At 39.8% G+C, this 26,023-nt stretch overlaps 1 protein-coding gene across 1 annotated transcript in view; it reads left to right on the top strand.

Annotated features, from left to right (window-relative positions):
* The first annotated feature begins 524 nt into the window (after positions 1–524).
* LOC121511069 (bifunctional heparan sulfate N-deacetylase/N-sulfotransferase 2-like) overlaps positions 525–26,023 on the top strand; it is a 58,416-nt gene continuing 32,917 nt past the window's right edge. Inside the window, exons 1-2 of the mRNA XM_041789586.1 lie at positions 525–645; positions 25,749–25,798. The gene's annotated coding sequence lies outside the window, so the exon portion shown is untranslated. The remainder of the gene's footprint in view (positions 646–25,748; positions 25,799–26,023) is intronic.

Genomic DNA, 26,023 nt, shown 5'->3' with positions numbered 1-26,023 from the left:
TTTATATTTATTTTACTTTTATTTTTTTATTATCATTTTATTGAAACAACTCAATTACAAATAATCAGATAAGCCAACAATAACATATAACATGAGGACTTAATTCACAAATAGTAACAATGGTTTCGGAAATACACAATAATACATTAACAACCTAAATTAAAAAGAAAATATGAAAAGAAGGACTTAGTTACAAAATAGTTCTGTATAAATTAAAATTGTTGACGATATATAAACTTTTCTGCACAGTACATCTCATCTGTAATGCGTGTAAAAACACGTCAGGTTTAAAGAAACTTCCCAGTGGCCACTATGGATTTGGGGGTATTTGTCAGTAATATGCGGCCAAACAAGACGTTTGTCAACATTACCTTTGACATTACTTCATTCCTTTCTGGATAAAAGAGAATATCCCGTCTTCTTTCGGACTTTAGTCCGTGAAAACAAACACTGGATAAATGATTTGGGATGTTACATGCCAAATCCTCCCCCGTTTTCCAGGTTTTGGTTGAGTCCTAGGTTCCAGGAGATCCAAGATGGCGGTCTAAGCAGCGACGTGCCGAAGTTCACTTGTAACTCTAAACCATGAAGCCTGTTGTCCTCCTGTTCGAGTGTTGGATTAAGATCTGTTGAGAGCGATAATCGGTAAGTCTGAAATCAGTGACAGATGGAATATTTTGTGACGGTGTCTCCAGGTTAGAGAGCCTTTTCTCAGCGGAGCAGCTGTCGTACCCACAGACGCGAGGACGTTATTCTGGGTCCCTGTTATCCTGCTGGTGAAAGGACTGGGGCTGATGTTTGGGATATTTCGTTCAGTTGGGGCATGCCAGCATCATAAACGGAGTGTTACACGCTGTGGGCATTTTAAAGACCTCAGGTTTGTTTATGGTTTCTGGTAACAATATCATTGTGAGCCATTGGAAACTGGCGTCAGCTATGCTAGCAACAGCGACAGTCCAGTGAGACTGTTGCTTTAGATGGCTAGCTACTAGCATGCTAGCTGGAATCCACGACAAACTGCTCTCTGTAGAAACAAAGTTTCTGCTCTTCTTGTAAGAGGGGTTTTATATAATCCTCGTTGTCATGTCCGCCGTCGGTTCTTCCCCATATTCTTCTTCTATTGATGGTATTTTTGTACCATAGCACAGGGATGGTTGTGCTTTACTCAAGCATAAGTAACGTTATTTCTTCTACTGTGGAGTCCCATATGTCTGTTTGTGTGATTGTCCATGTTATTTATTGTTTGTATGTGACAGTGTTTAGGATGAGGGGCAGTGTTATAGAGCCAGCAGTGTCCAGGTATGATATGTTTGGCCAGTAGCTGCCTGCTACACTCCGGGCAGATAGCATTAAAGTTCCCCCGTCGGTGGTAACGGTGATGACATTTAACAGAAAGCGTTTACAGGTTATTGTAAGTGAGAAACTGGTGCTACCCCTTTTTATCCGACTAGTCTGTTCAGTTTGAGCTCTGTGGTGGACGTTGTTAGCTCATAATATTCGAGAAAATGTGTGTTTACTAGATTAATGTGAATTAACTGAAAAAGTGACATGTTGAAAGATGCATGGAAAAAGGTGCTTGGAGATATGATGCAGTTATTTAACTGAATAAAGTCGAATCACTTAGTTTTACTGCTGAAAATAAGACAATCTAACATCTTCATATGGCTGACGTGGGAAGAAGAGAGGAAGAAAACAGAGGCATGGAGTGGACGGAGAGAGAAACAGACAGCATGCATACTTTTAAAGAGGGAACGGAAAGTTAAAGTTGGGTTTGTTGGTCTCTGATGGAATATAAATAGTTGGAGGTTTTTAGTAAGATAAGCAGACTTTCATGACAACCATCTATATATGGTAGCTGTGTGATAAGTTGATAAAAATAAAACAATTTGTGCCCAGCAGTGCACTGTGGATCTGGGTTAACAGTTAGCTAATTCAGGCAGGAAAATTGTTTCATGGGGAAATTTGCTGAAGTGACTGACTTTGTTGACAAAGCGGCGTTGGTATAACCTTGCAAAGCAGATGGATTTGCCCGTCACCGTGTTTCTTACTGGTGAATCCATCTTGCAAAGCTCCCATCAGAACCGTTTGGGCCCAGTCAGAAAGTGACAGGACCAATCAGCGTCAGGGGGCGGTACTTTCAGGCGTGGCAGAGTTGTGACGTACGCATGCAGCGAGAAGTGGGCGTTGCAATCATGGCGGAAGACATTAGCATGGATGCTGCTTAAGTGTAAGATTTATCAAAACTTGACATTTCTTCATTAAAAGAAGAAAAAAGAACACCATTGTACAGAGGCCGTTGTTTTTGTTATGCAGCACTCTATGGAGTTTACTCGTCTGTAGTGGCGCACCTCGGTTTGGGACTACGACGTCACGTGTTTTGTTGCTCTGGTTGGCCCGTAAAGATGTGACAGACAGAGGTTCATCCAATCACCCTTCAAAGTTTTTTTAAAGGCTTTGCTCTTTCCCATACGCTGTCTATGAAAGGTTTACCAGATGGATGTGTGAAACACTTTCATTTGGCGTGTCAGGTTAGCGTTGGTATTGGTAGAAATGAAAACTTGTGCTAATATTACAGCCCCTGTATCAGCTGGACATATCAGCTGTTGGTGATCATACTCAGCCTAAAATATCAGCAACATGTACAGATGTACCATTAGGTGGTTGTCTAGGGTGCCATACACTCAAAGGGGACCCACTTTGACCCCTGAACATTTTTGAATGACAGTCTGTGTACACTGACTGTTGTGCTGGCAGTGCATGTTTTTCAATTCAAAGCCAATGTTGTACTAACCTGACACGTCAGATGGATTTGTTTCTCACATCCATCTGGGAAAGCTTCAATAGGAAACATTTGAGAAAAGGCAGAGGCTTTGCAAAAAAAAATCCAAGTGTGATTGGATGAACGTTCTGTCTGTCACATCTCTACGGGCCAATCAAAGCAACAAAACGCGTGACATGTCACGCGTTTTGTTGTAGACATGTTGTAGACATGTCAGTACACGACTTTTGTCATTTTTTTAAAGAAAACAACTCACTGCTGTTCTTTGTTCGTCTTCTAACAAAGAAATGTCATCAAGTTCTGATAAAACTGGCGCTTTACTGGCATCCACACTAATCTCTTCCTCCATAAATGCACCAGCTCTTGCTGCTGCTTGTTTATGTCATGACTCTGCTGCGTCTGAAAGTACTGCCCCTCGTCACTCATTGGTCCAGTCACCTTCTAACTGGGCCCAAACGGTTCAGATGGGAGCTTTGCAAGATGGATTCGCCAATGAAAAACAAGGAAACAGGCGTATCCATCTGCTTTGCAAGGTTAATGTTGTACACCATTCCAAGTACTCTGCGTCCTGGGCAGAAGAAACACCCTTGGTGTTAGCTGTTTTTGTCACAAAGCTTGGAGCGCTCTCAGTTGAAAAACCATTCCACTTGGGAACAGGGCTGCACTCGTTAAAGGGTAAAGTTGTCAGGTCTGCAGCTGTCAGGACAAGATTCCTTTACACTGTCTTCATGTCTTCTGTGTGATATTTCCTTAAAATATGGAAGGATGAAGCACACGGCTATTTTATCAATGTTTGCTGGTGAGAAGCACTCTGAAAATGAGGTTAGAGGTGCTGCCAGTGCTACAAAAGCCTGCTGTGGACACAGGCCCTAAAGCCCCAAACAAAAACTAACTACCAGACTGTCTACTTCCCCTCTCCTCTCAGCTTCGCTTGACTTGGCTTCTCTTTGCACAGGATACTCTGTGTAAACCAAGATGAAAAATGTGTGTATATCAGTATTGGCTTAAATGAGTTTGGAAATATTGTCATAACAGATATGGGCAAAAATCCAATATCATGCTTCCCTACTTCATAATCAAAAGAATTAACTTTTTTCCTCTTTAAACACATCGATCAAACTAAAGACAGATATTATACTGGTAGGGAGTGTCTTGTTTATTAACTGCATTGTTGTCAAAGATTAATAAAGAATGAACATAATTTATTACTAAACAAGTCTCAAACGAGCCACAGAGTGCATGACTAACTGATAGAAAAGGTGAGACAGAAACAATAGAGAGCAGTATGAATGAATTCTGTGACTTCCCCGATGCTCTCTGCTCAGAGGTTAGTTGGCTTTAGCTTTTACTTTTAAACCACAAGGTGGTCATTTTAAGTTACAACTTTCTGTGCTTCTGTTTTTGATTGATACTCGGCACTTAGGCTGACAGGCCTGTCCTGTTAGAGCTGCTTCACCGGACCTTGGCTGTTTTTAATAAATATAAGGATACTTACGTAACTGTGCCTATGGGAATCTGATGTTTATAACAGGAGTTGCCCTGATTAAAAACTGATTATTATCATTGATTTTTATGTGATCTGTTATCAGAATTAATACTCTTTATATCAAAACCGATCACCTGTGGTAAGCACTCTGGTGTCTGCAGCTAAGAGGAACACTGCGGTGAGGTGTAATATTTAGAGCCAAACAAGTCTGAGAAGAAATGTAATTGCAATTATTTGGGCTTATTTTACAAGTTTGGTTTGAATTGTTATATTGGAGGGAATGATCATTTTTATGTCTTGTCATTTAGAAAAAATGATATATAGAAACAAGAAATGTAGGATTTTTTTGCAAACAAATCTAAACAAATGACACTTGAATATTTGCATGATGTGTAGAGCACAGCATCCCTGCTGCTGCAAAGAGTAATAAAGTAGTATGGCACACATCTCAGGTTAAAGGAATATTACACCTTCTGTGATGGGAAAGTTGCAGTAGGTCATATTTCAACGTAATTTAAGTTTGGTTTAACTGCCAGCCTTATGAGTAGTACACGTTAATACAGTGCTAGCCCGTGAATATCAAGCACATCAACATCGTGAATGAAATGAAACTGAAATGCAGCACATTTTACTGTCAGCTTGACAAAACAGCATCATGTTGTGTTCTGCTGAGTCACACATCCTCCAGTTAAACAGAAGTAAGATTTCCCTAAAATTGATAAGACCAGTAAGGAGTAAAATGTGGACTGGCAGATTAAAAGCTAGGTAGCTTATTATAACTTAATGATATGTTGGGTTTGACACTAGGACACAAAGCAAGTCAATCATCAGCATGATGCTTTAAAGGGATATTCCAGTGTTGCTGAAGTTATTAAGTGAATTAGCCTGCAGTGATTTCACTGAGCATTGCTCTTTCAAGAAGGACTCACTGGTTGTACCGACCAGGAAGCTATGCTATGCAGCCTAACAGATGGATCCAGTTTTTCCCTGGAGTTCAGTGCAATGCAGGCTTTGGCTTCTGGTAATGTGCTCTTGCACGACAAAAACACAGAGGCTCTCTGGGTATAAAATAGGGCTGGGCAATTCATTGCAAATGAGATTAAATTGCAATATGGCCTGTTGCAATGTTCAAATCACAGACATTGCAATATTTTCTTGACCTGAAATGTGTCAAAATAATTTTTTTTGCAGCAGAGATTTTATGCTCTACACATTACGCATACATTCAAATGACTGTTTATGGAATAGTTTACAAGAAATCCTACCTTTCCTGACCATGTATAATATTTTAAACGAGAAAAACAAAAACAAAAAAGTATCCCCTCAGTATTGCAATTGATGTCAAATTCTCTATAGAAGCCAAAATTACAATTTGATATTTTTGTAAATCAGTCATCCCTAGTTTTATTTATCTAACATTGCGCTGGTTATATTATTGAATGGTTTATTGCTTGTGTTTGCTGAGCAATCCATAAGATGAGGAGCCTAAAAATAATTGCATGTTAAATCGCAATAGCAATATTGGGAGGAAAAAATTGCAATTAGATTATTTTTGCATATCGTTCAACCCTAGTATAAAATAAAGTGCTTCAAAAGTTTTCAGTAGTGCGTACATTTGAGCCAACATTGTTTTGTGGCCAATGTTTAACCAAAAACTCACCAAATTCCACAGAGAAACTGTACCCATCTGTTACACTGAATAGCCTGGCTTCCTGGTGGTACAACCAGTGAGTCCTTCTTAAAGGAGCAATGCTAACAGAAATCTCTGCAGGCTAATGCTGCTACCACAGGTATGTAATACAGCCCAACCTCAAAAACACTGGAATATACCTTTAATGCAACTCCAAGAAAAGGCAATTAAGGTGTTGCCGAGAAACTTTGCTAAGTATCTGTGGTTTTGTTGTGCTTCTAGAAGTTGGTAGCTCAAATTGATAAGCTTGTAAGATAGGCTATAGAAGCAGTTTGCATCTGCCTTTGCCTGTTCAGTCACTTCTCAATAGTTGTTTGGAGGGGAATTTTTTTTCTTGAAATTGCAGATTAATTGCATCAGTTGCATAATGCAACTGAGTTGATGGTTAAAGACTTATTTTCTTTTATTCATCAAACTGTTTGCATGGTTTGGTCCGTTGAAAATAATGTATTTTTGAGAGTTCTAATAATTGTGTTACTTCACATAAATGACCACACATAATGAAGGAATCATCACATCGTATAGTTCAGTTGTCATTGCTGTAGGATAGCTGTTGCATTGCTCCTTGGGAGATCTTTGCAATGTTCTGTTGAACAAAGTAAGGTCCCGTCCACACGGAGACGAAAACGATACATTGCCGTTACGTTTTGAAAAAGTTTTCTGTAGAGACGGGATTGTTTCAGGAAATATTCACGTAAGCATGGAACCACTGAAAACGACTGAAAACGCTGTAGTGCATATGCCAAGCCTGTATGTGGTGCTGTATTGCTGCCATGGAAATGCATTAAAAGAGAAATGAAGAACACAGAAAACAGACACAAACTTTCTTCTAGTTGCCCTCTGGTTGTTCTCCGCGTTGGATCTAAGAACATATGGTGTGTGCATTTCGCGGTGGTGGTAAAGGAGCATCAGATTTTGCTGTAGAAGCCATAATAAACTCAGTAGCTTCTGCAGCACGAACACATAGCTATAATCCGCCATGTTTGTTTTTTGTCAGACTCATGCAGGCTTCTTAAAAGAGCTACGCTATGTGTGACGTAATCATCTTAAGAAAGATGCGGTTAGCTGTCCACACGGAGACGAAACGTTGGTTGTTTACGGATTTGTGCACTCTGGGACCTGTTTTCAAAAAGTATCGTTTACAGTCACCCAAAACGCCGTTTCCGTGTGGATGAAATGCCAATATGACAAAAAATTTTGCATATACTCCTGATTTCGTCTCCATGTGGACAGGGCCTAAGAAAAGGCATGCTGTCAATCACAGGGCCTAAATATCATTGGTATCAATGATAGCCAATGGTACTCATAGGTGCCAAAAACTGAGATTCAGGCATTTCTATTTCAAACTGACAAAAGTGCATTTAAACACAAGTCCTTTCTGTGGTTTAACTGTCAGCCACTGAAAATTGATGATTGCTAATCAGTTGGCCCAGTCCTTTTGTACCATAAAGATAACTCCAGGTATAACTCTAGGAGGAGGTTAGAATAGGTCACTTCTCTGTGTTTCATTTGATTGGGATTGATTTGATGTGTCATGCCCAAAAGTACCCAACCCTATTCTAAGCGATTCTTTTTAACAGACCAGAGAGTCTTTTCTTTTTCATACCTGACAGTTTCAACTGCTCACTTGCAGTCTTCCTCAGAGTGGTCATGTGATGTTGCTGTGACATGCCTTGTCAGCTGATTTATACAGGTTTTGGCGCTGTCTTCCTACTGGTAGAGGCAGGAGGACAGCGCCATCTGCAGTCCGACCTCTTCAGGACAGCATTCCAGGTGTGTGAGAGCAAAAAGGCCCATTCGTCCCGGTTGATAGTCCTGTGGGCACATTTCCGTATTTCGATTGCCTCTTTAATCCAGCAACAATGTTTGTTAACCTCTGTCCCAATGATGTTTGCTCCATCCCAGTCCATGATGTGGTTCTCTCTTTTGCAATGGTCGGTAGGAAGACAGCGCCAAAACCTGTATAAATCAGCTGACAAGACACGTCACAGCAACATCACGTGACCACTCTGAGGAAGACTGCGAGTGAGCAGTTGTGTGACGTCAGCCGTCTTCTTACAATAGGCAGATTCAAACTGTCTGACCGAACATTGGATCAATCTAACGGCCCGCCCCCAAAGCTTGACTTCCTGTCAGCAAGCTAGCATTCTGGTTGACAGAAGCGCAGCTTCTACTTGTCAAGCTATCTGTCAGTCAAATGAGACTTGCCAATCAGTGCACAGTGAGTTTTTTCCTGATGATATCTAAACGATTGTGGTACAATTAAAAAAAAAAATCACTCCATGTACAGTAAGAGCACATGAAAACATTAGCTGATCAGACACATTTAGTTTTTGAACAGGCTGTAAACTGGTCTATTTCTTGTGTAAAAAAAAAGGCTTTTAACAGGTGTTCAGGCGAGACTTCCGGGTTCCTTCAGCCAGCCTTAAGTGGACACTCGCATTTTTTCAAATTTTTTTGCAGTTCTGCGTTGGCTTCATTTTTTTAGGACCGGAGGTTGTCGCTTGGAGGGCGCTTACACTTGGCTGTGTGTACTGTGCTCAGGCACATTTGACCCCTAAGTCCAGTTCTGTTGACTGGTATGAGAGCTCTGTACCAAGTGTGGTACAACTCCACGGCCTTGGCAGGGTTGGAAGAAGTGGGCTTCAGCACAGTACGGCTGCTCATGCATGGGCACAACCTGGGTCGGTAGCATGGTCATGGCAAAAGATCATGACATAATCCATGAGTGTTAGAGGGCCATGTTTAACCAAAGACAGAACTGAACCACAAAGTCAGTAAAGCTGCTCATTTTTTACTTGTTGTCCTCAATTGTGCTGTCTCTAAACTAATGGATGCTTCATGTTGATGTAAAGCCATGTATGTGCTGTATTATGACATGATGATGTATAAGCAACAACGGTGCTCAGGCCTGCCTGGGCCTGGGGCAATGTGAGTCAGGGGACTTGGAAGGGGGGGCAGTCATTCCAGACTCAGTATAGGGCGACTTGGCCTAATGTGGGTGCACCCAAATTATCATCATCTACACAAGGTGACAGGATGAATAGTACTACAATAGAAATACCTCAACTAAAATTACATCTTCAAAATCAGAAAGTAATCTTTATATACATGAAATCAACCAGTGCTTTGAATGAAATAACATTATAGAAAGGCAGCGTGTTATTGGATCAGCTTTTATTGCTTGTTCGTGAGTTGGTTGTGGATCTGGTCCAAAATTTAATGGGATCCTCCTTGACCCAAGCTACACTCTTCCGCTAGGTTTCATGAAGACTGAGCCTGTAGTTTTTACTTAATCCTGCTTACAAACAGACAGCGGACAAACAGACTAACAGCACTGAAAATGTTAAAAGCTTGGCAGGGTCCTTGTTTAAACTCATTGTAATTGGCTGCTTCCAATTGTAGGCCTCCAATGAGAGTAGGAAGGATGGTCAGCAGGCTCAGAAATCATTGGGAATCATTCCATATGACTTTCTGAGTTTATTTGACAGTCTGGCAGAAAGTTTTTGCTCTTGACAGACATGCTGTGAACGTTGCTAGCCACAAGCTTCAGCTAGAGCGGGGAAAACAAACACATGCAAATTTACCAGTATTGCTGCAGAACCACAGAGCCATCTGAGAGGAGGCCTGTGACATCCCAGACCATAAGGTCTTACTAACATAACAACAAGCATCATCGTCCCCTTCAGCCTTGAGGTAAAAGATAAAGTCAGTTTAACTGTTGCTGAGTTTGAGTAATGAGTCGCATTTTTCTTCCTAATAAATGATTTTCTGCTGAATTGATCTCAGGGGTGGCACAGTGAGAGTATGGCAGCAATATAAAGCTAAAGAGCTTCCTCTGAAAATTTCCCTCTCATGATTGACTTGTTCCATTCTGTTCTTCAGTGGAGAGCCAATTAGTGCTGAGCTGTAGGCCTAGGCCCACTTCTGTCCTGAAAGCATATCACTGATGTCTGAGAAAACACTTGATAATTAAGAGGAATGCCCTGGAGTGGTTTTCACAGGAAGATAGTGTTTGTGCATGAGGAGAAGGCTATTAAAACCCTGCCCTGTGGTAAGCTGAGCTGCTTGATTTCTCTGCTAACTTTCTTTAATTTTGTGGATTTTGAACAGCCGCATGCAACTGTGGCCTGAAACCTGCCAGCTATTCAAACATAGACACAGTTTGACTACAAACAGAGACAACAATGAAAGTCAAATACAGGAGGGAATCAAGTCAGAGCCATCATTTATTATTTTGCTTTGTTTTTTCCCTTAATCCAGTCTTGCATGTTCTATAAAACAGTAAAGAAGTCTGCAAAAACATTATCAGCAGAGCATTGCACACTTTTTAGATATTTCACTTATAGGAAGTAAAATTACATGAACTGTAGCAGTGGAGATGCATTACATTCAAATTAGAGTATCATCAAAATATGACCTAAATACTATGGCCTTTAAGTAGAGATTACACAACCCAGAAACCCAGTTTTATAGTATACACAAGGACTGATTCATACATACATGTCATTGTGTCATTAGAATCTTAGACAGTTGCAAATTTAGTTTGAAAATAGGTGTTTTTTATATTGTGTACTGTTAATATTTGGCTCTGCTTTTAAAACGATATCAGTCAGCATCTTTACAGTTTAGCTGAGCTACAGTCAGAGCTCAACTATGATATAGTTGGACTTCTCTCTTCACCCCAGGATTTTTCCACTAGGGGAATATCTGTTTATTTCTGGATATGTTCAGCTCTGCTATGTAGTGATAAGCCCTCTTTCATGTTACCATCAGACCTAGCTCTGGTTAACAAGTTGTGTGTTGAATGGCAAAAACGTGAACAGTTTGACAGCTCTGTATATTACCTAGATGCCTCATGGCAGTGGTTCTCAAGTGTGGGTCGGGACCCAAAAGTGGGTTGTGGAGCTCTTTCCCATGCATTGCGAAAAAATTCTCAAGATTTTAACTCATCTATCCCCTTTTCTAGTGATAGCAAAGCTTTCCCAAGAAAAAAGACCATTCCTCAAAAAACACAAAACCAGATGATGTAATGGAATGGTAAAAGGGGGCGGTGCCACAACAGCCACCTGTGAACGTGAAAGGAGAACAGAGAAAAGAAAAAATGGATGCGTTACGGGGGAAGTGCTCACCTGAAGTAAATGTCACCCTGAGGTTGCAAGCTCCTCTACAGTAGGTGGCGATATGCACCTTTACAAATAGTTTACAAGCCGCCCTTAACCATTAGAGCTAATGTGGCACCAATTCGTGCCACAGGCACACCCCTTTGTAAATTGCTTGGTAACTTTTGAACCATAGGCCAATAAAAAGCTCTCCATTGTGCCTTTCTGTTTTATCTATCCATTACATGGATATATTTCACATTCATCTGGAAAAGCTCCCATAGAGAATGTGTGGGAAGATGCAGGACTTTTAAAAAAGTTCTCAGACGGTGATTGGACAAACATTCTGTCTGTCACATCCATGATGGGCCAATCATAGCGACGAAACAGAGTGAGGCTGTGGGCATGAGCAGCTCCAGAAGTAATGACAGCTTGAGTTAAACTCTGCTGTCGTTCATAAACTGTGGAACATGATGTGGATAAACTTATGCTGAGGCTGGTCAGGAGAGCCAAAATGTTTAATCCGAAAAAAAAAAAAAAAAAAAAAAAAAAAAAGCTCATGGTGTAGCTCTTTGCTCTTGTTTTGTCTGTGGCACAATTCTGATAAAACTGCTGCTTTTCTTTTCTCTGGTTGTAATGTGGTTAAAGTTCTTAATCTCCTGAGTGTTTTTCAAAAATGTGAAGGAGCAGTGCTAAAATAAGCATAGTGTATCTGAATGCTGCCTTAGCTGCATTGTCATAAAAGGTGGTGTGTGTGTGTTTCTACTAAAACAGTGGTTTCAGGGCACTATCAGGTTGTCTGTGGAAAGTTTCTACCTAGGGGCTGAAGTTGGAACATGTATTACAACATGTTAAGACATGACAGGTAGGCTGTAATGAATAGTTTGAGCAGGAAGCTTTGCCTGGCCCAACTTACCCCACCCTCTGCTCCTGAAGCATGATGGTCCTCTCTGCTTAACATTTGGTTTAGCAACACCTAATTTAGGGGGGGTGGGCTATTTTTCTCTTTTTCATGAAACTCATACTTCAGGGAGCGAGGATGTTTTTGAAGCAGAGTTACTGCTAAGATGGAGACTACATCAGTCAGTATAAATTTGCTTTTAGTTTAGAAATGAAGTTTTGTGAACTAGCTGTGTTAAATCCTTTTTTAAGGATAAACCTGAAAATAAACAGCGTACAGCAGTTAGCTTTTGTGGTTCTTTCCGTGCTTATATGTTTGAGATCCAGATTAAATCTAGTCTTTTACACAATTCAAGTGTTTAGGCCTCAGTAAACCGTTGTGTATAGAGTAAGGGTGTAAAGGTACATGTATTGGTACCATACCAATTCTGGTATGGGTCTCTCGGTACGATACGGATGTGTACTGAACAGATACATGTGGAACAAAGCTATGAAGCTCGTACACAGATGGAAAGCCAGAGAACAACTCACTGTCACACTGTCCTGGCAACCACACAACCACAGCAAATGACAGCAACAGCTTGAATATTCCCAGATAAAAGTGTCCTGCTTAGGAACACTTTGTTTCCCAGTAAAATACAATAGTGGACAAAGACAACAACAGTAGCGCTGACATTATTCAGCAGCTGTGTCACTGACAGCACATCGTCCAGCAGACCAATCAAAGCATTTGAAAAGCACCACTCAAACAAGAACGTCGCTGTAACGAGGAGGAACAACAAGAAGTCTCTCCAGCTGGTTATGAGTTTCCCATGATTTAAGATCTTTTATTATAAAAATGCTGCTGTGGTTTAGTGAATCAAATTAATTCTAACGGTGCCTTCGACTGTCAGCCTCAGAGGAAGGGGAGAGGAGACTCCATGTCTGCAGCTGTGTCATAGGTAAAGTTAACCTCAGATTTCACACGGCTCTAACATCTTTACCCACCAAGACGGGCCGTGAAAAGTTCTCCCAAACTTTGTAGTAGGTCCCATTGGTTAAAAAAGTAATCCAGTGCTGAAGTTCGTGTTGAAATCGGCAGGATAGACGCTAATTAGCGTACTTAACAAGCTAACTAATGGTTGTATGATGATGCGTTCAAGATGGCTGGGAAATTTTAGTGTTTAAAGAATGGGTCATGTCAATATATCAATTAAAATAACCTAGTAATTTAAAAAGTATTATTAATATTTTTTATTCATTGAAGACCTTTTGGAGGGAGGTTGTAGCATTATTAACTAGAAAAGCACTTAGAGAGCGCTGACCTCCACCATTAGCCCTATCTCCCAATAGTGAAGAATCCTTTAAAAAATTCCTGACTCTGTCCCCATGTGCCCCCCACCCCGGCATTCGCTGATTACTCCCTCCCCGGTGGGGTGGACACGCAGTGAGGCAAAGCATTGGCTTTACTACGGGTGGACTGTCATGGTGGAAGCATTGCCTGCAGGTGCCAACAGATGCACTGACAGTCTCATCCATGGTCTCACTGGACGACTGGAAGTCATGGCAGAGGGTGAACATTCCTCTTTTTCTCCCAGCATTGTGAGTATTCTCGCAACAATTCGCTGTCTTTCTCTCTGTTACGCTCCAACTCGTCTCCTCGACCAGGCATGCGTCTTTCAAACTATAAACTCCAAAACTTTGAATAGAAACACACCAAAAATGCTGCTGGGATTGAAGTTGCTCATGTCCGCTAACTCCTGGTGTAAAGTGGTAACAGCGCAGACCTCCACCATTAGCCCTATCTCCCAATAGTACAGAATCCTTAAAAAAATTCCTGGATCCAGACAGTGATCCAGATTGGTCTCAAAATCGAATCAGTTCTTCCCTATGCCATTTCTGACATTTCCTGAAAACTTCATCAAAATCCGTCCACAGCCTTTTGAGTTATGTTGCTAACAAACTAACAAACCCACCCGATCACATATGCTCCTTGACGGAGGTAATACTTTAAATGTGATTTATTTAGCCTATTTATTTTAATATAATTTAGTTACAAAAAAAATATTTATTTGCCTTAATTACCGTACCAAAATCGTACCAAACTGTGACTTTAAAACTGAGGTACATACTGAACTGAAATGTTTCCGTACTGTTACACCCCTAGTATAGAGTGAGATATTAAATGAATAAATACCAGAGTAATCTGATGGTTTTTACAATTTAAACAGTGTATAGAAATGGCCTTTGGGATTTGCCCCTGTTTTTGTGGGCAAAGTTTGACAGGGACCTGAAGAAAGGTTTTTACTGTGTGAGTCGGTATACATTTGCTGCTGGTGGAGCAATTAGCTCGGATGTAGTTTTATCAGAACGGTGCCACATTTCTTTATTAAAATGGCAGGAAAAAGCCACACTTAAAGCTTCTTATGATGGAGAAGTTTTCGCTCTTCTTGCAACCAGCTTCAGCATGAGTTTTATCAGCATTAGGCTCTATTGTTCATGAATTACGGCAGCGTTTTCCTGTCAAGACCAGGATCATACTGTTGTAGGTACCAGATCTGTCTGGGGCCTGCGCCTTCATGCTGCAGCTTTCAGTGGCGTCGCAAACACTGCTGGACAAACCACACTGAGTTTACAGATAAACATTTTAGTCATTAATTTTAAGATATTTTAGTTTTTTACTTTAAGTAATCAATTTTATGTAAAGGTATTATTACTTTTTTACTGTAAATACTGTTTTGTCATTAGATACTTCTTTTGTAGGTAAAACTAATTTATATTACATAATAATAGAAAGATATTTGTCATGAAAACTAAATAGGTTAATAAAAAGGAAAACAAAAACATTTTTAAAGTTTATTTTTTTGCAAAAGCAAACAGAGTCAAGGCTGTTTTAGACACTTTAAATGTTAGAAAATTAAGATTATTTTATTCAAAATGATGCTTCTCACGCCTTCAGCATCACCCCCAAATATACGGAGGGTTAAAAGCGGGTGATTCGTGGGTGAAGTATGAATAATGAAGTATGAATAACGTTACAACACTAAAGTTAGCTTTCGAAGTTAGCTTTGTAGAACGCTAACAGGTTCGCTGTCCCATGGCTTGGCTTTCAGACAATAAAAATGCATTATGTCATCACAGCCAATCACAGTGTGCCACGTCATCAAAAAAAGCATCGGCCCTCGGATGGATCTATCAGCCGAACACTTCTGTTATCTACATCTGTGGGGTGCATGCAATGAATGTGACTGACAGAAAATACGTCCGATCACCTTGCGAGTATTTTTGGAGAAGTCCTGCTCTTCCCAAAGGTTTCTGTGGGAGCTTTCCCTGATGAAGGTGAAATGTTGTATAACCATGCTGTGGATAAATCAAACAGTCAATCTGGCATGTGAGGTAAAAAAAAAAGATTTCCCTGGAAACCTTTCAGAATAAAAGCTTTGTTTGAAACATGAACACTTCCACAGGGGCTTCAGATTACATTTACGTTGTCACTCATGATGTATAATAGAAATGTTAAATTCACTGTTCACCAAAAGTGTGAACATTGAGCGTGTTCAGGCACAAACAGCACACACTCACTGTGCTTAAAGGGAGGGTGCTTGTGCTCTGTACATGTGGCATGTGGCTCTGTAATCGGTTCCTATCAGTTGTGTTGTATTTGTCATGGGGAGCTGAAATCATGATTAAAACTCAATCATCCAGAACTAACATAAAACCAAATGCTTTTGTATTTATTCAGGGCCATAAAACTCGCCCTTATTCTTGACTCTCTAGAGTTTATCTTTAATGAGTTTTAAGCTTTAAACATACACAGTGAAACTGTAATAATCATTATATTATTATGACTAATCATAATCAAAACTGTAATAAGAAATTTTAATAAGTAGCACAACGTCATCAGTGAGATTAGAGAATAATGTTTTCCTGCACCCATGGGTGCACATCAGCTCACAGGTGGTCTGAGTTTTGTGTGGTCCATGATGTCAGTGTAGTCTTGATTTGAACTCTTGCTGGAAGAGAAGACAGATGTTTAATTTTACATCATGACCGCCATTCTAAGATCATTCTCAAGGCTGGGGATGCTGATTTTTTAAATCTAAAAGATTAAATATTGAGTTCCTGCCAACACAGGCTTCTGTTCTCTTACCTTATCAACATTTAACAGCTGCATAGTGCAAACAAGTTTGGTAGTTGAAGATATTAAAATGCAAGCTTTTCTTTCTTTCTTGGTTCAAAATACAAACCATAAACATATATGTATTTGTTGCCATTTTTACTGTCTCTTTAGAATTGTTCTTGTTAATCATTCTCCTGTGTTTTTTGCTTTAGTGCAGCCTCTGTGTGACTGACCTAAACAAGGTGTTTTTATTCTCTTCATGTGTGAATCCACACCACAGACACATTTCTGTAATGAAGCACAATGCAGCACAGATAATGGAAAAGTACACAGACTTCGGAGGGTGCACCTGGTATGTGTCAACAACACTAATTAACAGCCCTGTTCTGCTTCCTCTATCTTAGAACTGGCATTGTTCTGCTGTTCAGCTCCTTTTTTAACTCACACCTGTGTGCACACGTTCAAGAACACTGAGACCGATTTCCTCCATGCCGCGCTGCATTGATAAACGGAACATGGACTTGAGTTTGTGTAGCATGTTTCTAGTCATGTGACTTCTCAAAGCGCTGTTACACCCGTCACTAAGCCCCTCCCTAAAACAGCTACAGTCCAATCCTAGGTTAGCAACCGTAACTATGCATGGGAGCCTGACAAGCTTTCAGCAGACAAAGCCGTGAGCTTATGGGACCTCCAAATCTTTACAGTGGTGTGTTGAATTTTTCGCTTTCACAAAGCCAAAAACCGAGAGCGAGACCACATGGTTAGCTGCAGCAGTTAAGTTTGGTTTGCAAATGGCTAACATTAATGCACGTATATCCAGAGCTACATACATACACATACATACATTCCATTACACACAACACGTAGCTTCACAGAAGCCTTTTTGCTACTAGCATACAATAGCCAAATAACATCCTCTAAAGAAGACACCAACAAACTATTAAAACAACCCGCTAACCTGCAGTCAGTTCTCCTCAATAGTTGTCAGTAGTTTTAACATCACCAAAGATATTTTGCAAGACCTCCTTAGTCTTGAGCTCATAAATGTTTGCTGCCTTAATTAGCCATGTGCTAGCTTACATGTTCGATATTTTACCTAATGCTAACAAACCTGCTCACACTCCGACAACAAATGATAGCGTGAATGTAGCTTTCACAAGCGCGTTGTGGATGTTTCTTTCTCCTTCTCTGTTATTTTCAAACACTCTTTTGCTACAAATTTGGTAGTATTTCCTTCAGAAATCCCTATTTACACAGTGGAAAGTATTCAGCATGGTGGATTTGAAAGTTTGCCCGACAACAGTAATCAAGGGGGTGGAGCTTAGCAAAGGGTCAAATAGCCATCAGGATAAGCCAATCCTATTCAGTCACATCTGTACCCATTTACACCCCACCAGTGAAGCAGTGGGAGCAACCTGGGCTTAAGTGTCTCACCCCTGGACACATAAACATGTGACTACAGGAGCTGGGGATCGAACCTATGACCTGATTGTGTGACAACCAACCATCATCCCATTGATGTAGTATTTTGTGCAAAAAGAGTCCCAGCTTTGAACTGAGTGTAAAAATAGTTATACTTTTTAAACAGGCTTACATTTCTATAGTAGGAGGACCGCGGTACGACAGTTTTCCAAAGTAGTAAATGGAAATAAAGTGGTATGTGGGCTGTCGAGGGTTAAGCTCACATATGACTACTCACCCGAAGTAAAAAGAGGCCAAATATCAAAGCGCGATGTTAATCTGCAAAGAGAAATGAAGGCGGGCGGCGCTAGCTTTCAATGCTAGCCATGCTGTAGAGAGTATCAGGCTAAAGTCACACCCACTCTGCTTTGGGTTCTCTCATCTTTAGACTAGTTTTGACTATTCTAAATATAATCTAAGTTTAATTGACTAGGTAATTATAGCGCTAAGAACATTCTAACTAATACTAGCTCAGTTACACACAGACTGTCTCATGTTAGGTTGTGGTGCACTCATGATCTACTGCAAACTGTAGGATGGATTTGGATCGGCGCCGTCAGTCAGATATCCAGTCTATTAATTACATCCATATCGGACCTGATAAGGATATTGGATCGGATCGGTCCGTCCCTATTTATAATGTAAATGAAGAAATCCTTCTGTTCTCTCAGAGAGTGATAGTAACTTAATAAGAAGGTCACATTAAAGTTAAATGGTTCAAAGTAAACCTGTTACCTAAACTTTCTTTACTCTCTCAGTCTGTAACAGTCCATGCAGTTTGATGCTGCTTTATGTTTTACTCCTGACTGTAACGGTTCTCTCCTCATCTCCCTCCTTCCTCGCTGTCTGTCTGCCTTATATCAGACCGCTACGTTAATGCAGACGCGTATTTGCTCCCTAAACAATCAAAGGGAACTACAGTATCTACAGGAGGAATTAATAGGCTAACTGATACTCGAATGTAACATCATTTAGACTGCGGGACTTCATGAAATCTCAAATCCGTCCGACTTGAGTTTGAAGCCCTCAAGAGGTGAGCAGGTCCTGAAGTCGTGACTTCAGCTGTGTGCCTCAAGCACAGACGCTCCTCTCTCTCTCCATGACTCTCTGGTGAGGTAAAATAACTTGAAGCATGGATGAGTTTTCTTGTAGGTGCAACATTACGTCACGTGGTACTGCCCGGTGTTGAGCTACGCGATGTTTGCCGGTGTTTCGTGCAGCTGCTCTGACATGCTGTTATTGTTTAGGAGGGGTTGGGGTGAGTGTTTGGGAAGTGAGGGAGAAGTTGTGCCACACTTTAGTGTTCCCCCGGAACATATTCCTCAGATATACGTTCCTCTTTCTAAAAAAAACAACGCACTTCAGTCAAATTCATTCAATTTCCATGATTTCCGCATTAAATAGCAAATTCCATTTTTATTGTCCAATTCCGTGATTCTATTAACGTGGAAATCATAGGGCCCTAGTCTATTTATTTTCACTTAGCTATTCCTAAATTCAAATACAGTAATATATAACTTTATGAACTTGAAATGACCCTCTCAGTTTGTCCCCTGCTGTTGTTTTTCATACTTAACATGTAATATTCTGGTCTGACCCTAAACTCCACTCTAATTTGACTTTTTGCTTTACTTCTGCACTAAACATCACAGCTGTTTCTGTAATGACTGGACGAGTGGAGATTAAAAACGTGTTACTAATACTGTCTGAGGCAGCCGCCTGCACTTTGAGTATTCATATGACTAGAAATGCATGATACAAGCTCAGTCCTTTTACCATTACTAGTAGATTTATGAGACTGACCGTTCTCTCTAGGACCTTCGAAATGAGTGCTACAGTCTGCAGTTACCAATCCCAGAACTAGTCTTCAGTCATGGTCCAGCATTGTCTGGGAGATGTTGTATGACTCTAGGAAGAGATGGGAATCTTTCAACATTTGTGAAGCTAAAAATGAGTGGTAAATGCCTTCCAGGCTGGATTTCCTTTTCTGTGTGCCGTTTACATCTGCTGTATAAACACTGTAATGTCTTTGTTTATAATGACTGCATGAGTCTCAAACAGGAAACAGGCTGCCACAGCTTCACTCAAGATCACTTCAAAAAAAGAAATCAAGTTCTATTTTTTCTTTAGTTTGCTGAAATAACAATGTCACGATTAAGGATTGAGATCCAAATCTGAGGACCAAGTTTTGAATTTTGCAAAACCTAATAATCAATAATGTTTGACTTACTGATAATGCTATCAAGTGTTGTGGGTTCTGACACAGCATCATTTTATCATGTCACTGGTTCCTGCAGAGGGAAACATAACATAAAAACACATCCGTATTCTGCATCAAGGCAGAATGTGGTACCTTCAGCTTTCAGCTTGAATAACATAACCTTAGACTGCTGCTGGGAGAAGCATGGAGGCTCACCATGCTGGTTTAAGCCGGTACCCGACAGTTGGCCTCATTATTTCCCCAACTTTGCAGTAAGTCCTATTAAAAATATAAATTCAGTGTTGAAATCCATGTTAAAATCTGCTAAATAAAGGTTAATTAGCCAACTTAATGAGCTAAAATTTATATTATGACACGTTTGAGGTCAGCTCGGTGAAATGACTAATAGGTGAATGTAAATATAAAAACGTCATGATGTGTTCAAATGTCAAATCAACAAAAATAAATGCCAGTTTTTGACAAGCTTGAATAAAAATAGCTTTGGATAAGATTTTGTTTTTCCACAAGTATGAAAGATACAGCAGATGGAATCATGGGCTTTTTTTTACTTAATACCTTCAAGCTCTGCTCAGCTTTGGTTAAAGATGTGTAAACCAATGACTCCCACATAAGTCAGCTTTGGGCCAATTAAAACTCAGATAGTGAGAACTGCGTGTTCACGCAGGAGTAGGATGTCAACAGCAGACTGTTTTACCTTTTGGGGTTAATTTATCATCCTTTCTGGTATGAGTCTATGATATTATTGCTTCTGCCATTGGGTTAGTTACATTAGGAAGTTAAGGTTTGCTTGAAGGATCTGTGGTTTTATGTAAAATTCTTTGGCTAAATGTCCTCAAAAGTGAACTTTCCTTCATCAATGGTGCCACTGTAGCTCTGTGACCCACTGACCTCTCAGTGACCCTTTGTTCTCGCTGCAGGATGAGTCGTAATGTTGATATAGTGGGGATTTATCATTGAGAGTCCATGCATTGTGTTGTATTTGAAAGAACCGTTGCTTCTCTGCTTTGGACTTTCTATTTGGAGCTTTCTGATCGACAGGAATTGACGCGGTTTGGCCAGCGCTGAAAATAGACCTGCGGCGTATCTCGAATGAAGCGGAGCAAAGTGGCACTCTGGATCACGGGCTGTGGAACAGCTCTGATAGACGAGAGAGGGAGTGTTGTGCTCCGCAGTACAATTCCCTGGTGGATCACAGCGCGGTCGCTGTATGTGGGAATTGGAGGTTCCAGTAAAGGGCATGAAGAAAACCTGATAAGAAATTTAGGCCTTATCACCTGGGCTTACTTCACATGTTGAATCATGACCCTGCCAGACAGACCCCTGTACAGATTCTACATCTTTATGTAGAATTAAGCATAAATATCTTAGAACTCTTCTGTCCCACAGTGTTTAAACATTGTTCTCAGCAGTATGTGTTATGGTGGGATTAGTTTCTCCCCATTAAGTTTGTCCACTTTGTTTCTCTTTCCCTTTCCAAATAAGAAAAAAGTGCATGACTACTGTAGCAAACATGTAACAGTACGGAGGATGTGCAGTTGATTTATACAGAGGGTAAATGTTAAGAGAAATTTTTTTAAAACACCTGGTGTGTAGCTTAATAAAGGCCTGATAGGCTGCCAAGTACACCGATAACTCACATATTACTACCCACTATCCCATCATTTTTTGGACAATGGGTACAGTTAGATTGAAACACTAAGTAGCAGGAGTCTGATTTCACTCAGCACATGACAATATTAAAAAAGCTGAACAGAATAGTGCTTCCACAACCAAGATGATGACGAGGGATTCTGTGTTCAAGACGTCGAAGCACTCTGCAAAAAGTGAGCATGTCAGCGCATTGTTCATATAATAAGAAACATCAGTGTGATTGCAAGTCAATATATCAGTGGAAAATCCCAAATCTAATCTTATGATTGTGTTGATATGCTTCTTTATCAGATGTCTGCTTTGGTTTCAACCAGGGGGTATGATCCAGTGTGATCTCACAGGGTTACATTGGTACAGTCGTCTTCTGGGTCTCCTCTTGCCACATTATAACAGGCACATTGTTTTTCTGCACTCAGGAGGCAGACTGTGATATTTTGCATTGCCTCCCTGCAAGCAGGATGATGCAGAAATCTTTCAAAGTATGAATTTGACATTTTAGAAGCTTTAACAGGAGGCTGAGCTTAAATCAGGGATTCTTGGGGATTTGGATTTTAAACCAAGGTTTTAAGGAGTGATAGTTAATTATCAGCTTGTCAGCAAGCGTGGCTGTCACACAGACTGAAGTGAAGTGGTTTGCTAATGAAGAGCATGCAGTGTTCAGATGAGTGGTAATCAGTGCTGAGCTGCAGGAGAACAGCTGGGAGGATGTGCTCCTGTGCAAGCTGATGAACTCCCTAATTGATTCCCTCTGCTCAAATGAAGACTTCAGACTAAGGAGACATGAAGGAACTTAATAGAGCATGCAATGATATTTCATACAATGCGACGCCTCTGAATCAGAGCAAATTAACGCAGAGTTCACTCATGGACCACTCAGGGTTCACTCACGGTGTACACATATGAAAGAAAACCATTTTTTAAACACTCAGCAGTAATGTTTTTAAGTTTTTTCACCTAACCTTAAACCATTTATCTACCTGACAGATTGCAGCTGAAAAATCAAGTCAGATCTTATAAACACATTGTGTTTAGAGATGCACTGATTGTAGGCGGAGCAAATGCCAATACCAGTGTTTGAAATGAATTGGGTTATGGCCAGTACTGATACCCATGTTTATTTCATCACTTCTTTGGTGTAACACTCTCATTGTCCCAATGTCTTCTCTCATGGTCGACCATAAAAACAGACCAGGGTTTGGCCAACAGCTGAATTCCTCTGACCAGTAAAACGGTCTTTTATTTCATTCAACATTTCTGTGTACCTGGTATCAGCATTAGATTGATTGGACAGAACAGATTTGCAGATGGCTGATGTTTATCAAAAGGGTCAGTATCAGCCAATGCTGATGTAAAAACGATGTATTGATGCACTGCATCCCTAATGATAATGACTCTAAAGTTATTTTTTTCACAGTTGAGCTGGCTGACAGTGTCATCATTTATTGCTGATGGCTCACAGTTAAAATCCATGTTTTCCCTAAACTTCTCTGATTCCTGTGACTTTATCTGCAAATACCTATGGACTTTCCAAAGTACTGTTTGTTTTAGGGCTGGGCAGTTAATTGCAAATTAGATTAAATCGCAATTTGGCATGCTGCAATTTTCAAATTGCAGACTGCAATGTTTGAATAACCTTAAAAGTGTCAAAATAACCAGTTTGATACAGTCTTTTTTCCTTTTTATGCTTTACACATTATTCTAATGTTCAGGTGTCTTTTTATTTTTGTTTCATTGACTAAAATCCTATTTTTCTTGCTAATGAATTTATTTTTCTTTATAAAAATTAGAATAATTTGAGAAATAATCATCCCCTTCAATACAGCAATAAGATATCTTTTTCTGAATTGTTTATCTCTAGTTTAACTTATCTAATCTTGTGCCTGTTATAATATAGAATAATTTCTTGCTTATGTTTGTTGAGCAAAACATAAAATGAGGAACCTAAATAATTGCATATTAAATCGCAATATTGCGGAAAAAAAATTGCAATTAGATTATTTTCACAAATTGTTCAGCCCTAGTTTGTTTTAACTATTATTGTAATCTGAAATGTGTTATTTATTATGACATGTGCTGCTGACCTCTTGTCCAGGATACCCTTATAAAGGAGATCTCGATCTCAGTCAGTTTTATCTGGTTAAATAAATATATAATAAATTTTAAATCAGTGGTTCGCATTTTATTTTTCTATGTTAAACAGTTAATGAAATAAGTGATTTGAATTATTAATTCTGCACAAACATTTCAATAGTAATTGAAGTATGAAGGGAAAGAGCCACCATCATATATGTTATGAATGTACGTCGTTTTTCAGAATGTATGATGTATTTCATAAAAAGGAACTGAAAGCATCAGCAATTCTATCACAACTAGTTTAGCTAAAAAATAGGCAGTGTCTCTGACATATCCTCTAAAAACTCAAACATACTTCTGTTTTTCACTTCCACTCTCTGTCCAGGCCAAGAAAAAGAGGATGAGATACAACAGACAAAGTGAAGCTCAGACTCAGAGCAGCTTAAAGCATGAGGAAATGCATCTGCAAGAGTGTGAAATGGTTTTCTATTTCCTGTCACGATTACACACCTCTACTATTGATCAATATATATAACAAACTCATCTGAAGTTAACCTATTTATTATAAATATATGGGTTAATGATGCATTGATGAATTTCATCAACATAAACACAACCGTAACACAGCTATACAACTAAATGCTTTTAGAATACACAAATAAATACACTGACTGACCACGTCATTAGGTATACCTGTTCATTGACACAAAAACGAGTTACAACTGGTGTTTTGCGTAAGCTAATGGCCGTGTGATGCGTTGACTTTCAGCTGAATAATTCCGTGGTTGTAGTGTTTATACATGGCATTTGGTTGAATATTAACACGTTCTCATTCTTCTTCTTCTTCCCCTGAATCGACAGACTACACAGTTTTGGCACATTACTGCCCTCTGCGGTCTGAAATCGTAACTTCTATTAAGGGGTGTCCCATTTTTAAGTCATGAGATGGCCCTTTCTCTGGGTTTTGAGGGGCGAGTTAAGACTGAGGGTTGAGCTTGAGGGTAAGATTGAGGGTTAAAGGGAAAAATGGGAATCAGCCTTTAGCTTGTGTTTGCTACAGCCAAAGGTGTTTTTGAACTGGTATTGAATGTATAGCAAAGTCCATGCTGTACAGCAGTGACACCAGTCTTAATAATGGTTTACTACCCAATACTGCTTTGATACCATTTATTCTTTAGACTTTAACTGTGAGCTGCATACTGAAAATTCTTATCTTTATCAAACAAGCTCATAAAGTTAGTTTTGAAAAGTGTGGAAAGATGAATGTGGCAGACTGGGCATGTTTCAATTGATTTTAGGTTTTACAGACTAAACCTTATTTTAAACTAAAACATTAAAGTCAGTAGATGCAGTACAACACTGATAATAATGTTAAGTTCTGCTCAGTAAATAATTAAACGGCAGAAGTTTATTTTGACGGCACTTTCCACACACTGCTCCTCCGGTTTTATTTTCTACCCCTCTCCATCTCTCCCACCTCCAGCCCATCCGCCTGCCTCTGTCTGCTGTTTTGTTATGCAGCACTCGTAAGACTTAGACGAGCAGTGGCAAACTGTATTAAAATCTACTACTTGGTACTCTTGGTGGTGTTCAGTGCTGTGTGAGAGAACAATCTCACATCAGATAAGTCCATATCTATCAGCTCTGCAGTAAAAGGGCCATTAGCTTGGTCTACTTCTGAATTAGATGCACTTTACATATGTTTTAATACCTGTCTGATACAGGAGCAACAAATACTGAGGTTCCAGACGCCCAACATTGAGTAATTTACTGCTTTCAATATTGAAAATGTTCAGGCAAGCACATACACACAGTCTAAATTACTGTTCACTGGCAATTTCTGGAACGAAAACCCTCGCCCTTTGCTAGTAACACCCGCTTTTCCACATGTTGCCAGTGTGTTTGTTCAACTTAAACCATGCATAAAACTAATGATGATCTTTGGTTCATGTCACCACCAGGTCCTAACAAGCAGCATAGACCCGTACGGTATATTTTACTGGTCAGGGACCCTCTGCCACCTTGAGCCATAAAGATAAACTATCAAGGCTAATGTATTAGTTAATATAAGCTCATTGTTACTGATATGTACATCTTCAAGATTTCTGGACCATTTCTGTGTATTTATTAGGAACTGTAACACCAGAGAAATATTAGCTTTTTTGATGGTAATTTAAATTTGTGTAAAGATTCACACCTTTGAAGTAAAAACAGTCCCGGCCACTTCCTTATCTGGTAGCATTATGTCTAATTTACACTAACCAAAACATCCCTATCTCTCTTTCAGGGGTCTTCCAGAGTTTTCTCAGAAGGTTTCAGATCTGCTCTGTTTTTAAGGTAAAACTTTCTCAGTTTACACCATGAAATATTTCTCTCTTAAAAATGTTCTAAATTTTGTGTTTTAAGGTGAAATGTGTTCTCCTCATAAAGAATGAATAAACATATGGTGGATGAATATTAGGGGCCGACCAATATTGGGTTTTTTCTTTTGGGACTTGTACCAATGAGTTGCTCATGAAATGGATAACCGATATTTGAAACTGAAGGGAAAAAAGAGAGACG

Source organism: Cheilinus undulatus, linkage group 6, assembly GCF_018320785.1.
Source record: "Cheilinus undulatus linkage group 6, ASM1832078v1, whole genome shotgun sequence".
Lineage (NCBI taxonomy): Eukaryota > Metazoa > Chordata > Actinopteri > Labriformes > Labridae > Cheilinus > Cheilinus undulatus.
This window is presented reverse-complemented; position numbering and strand designations above follow the sequence as displayed.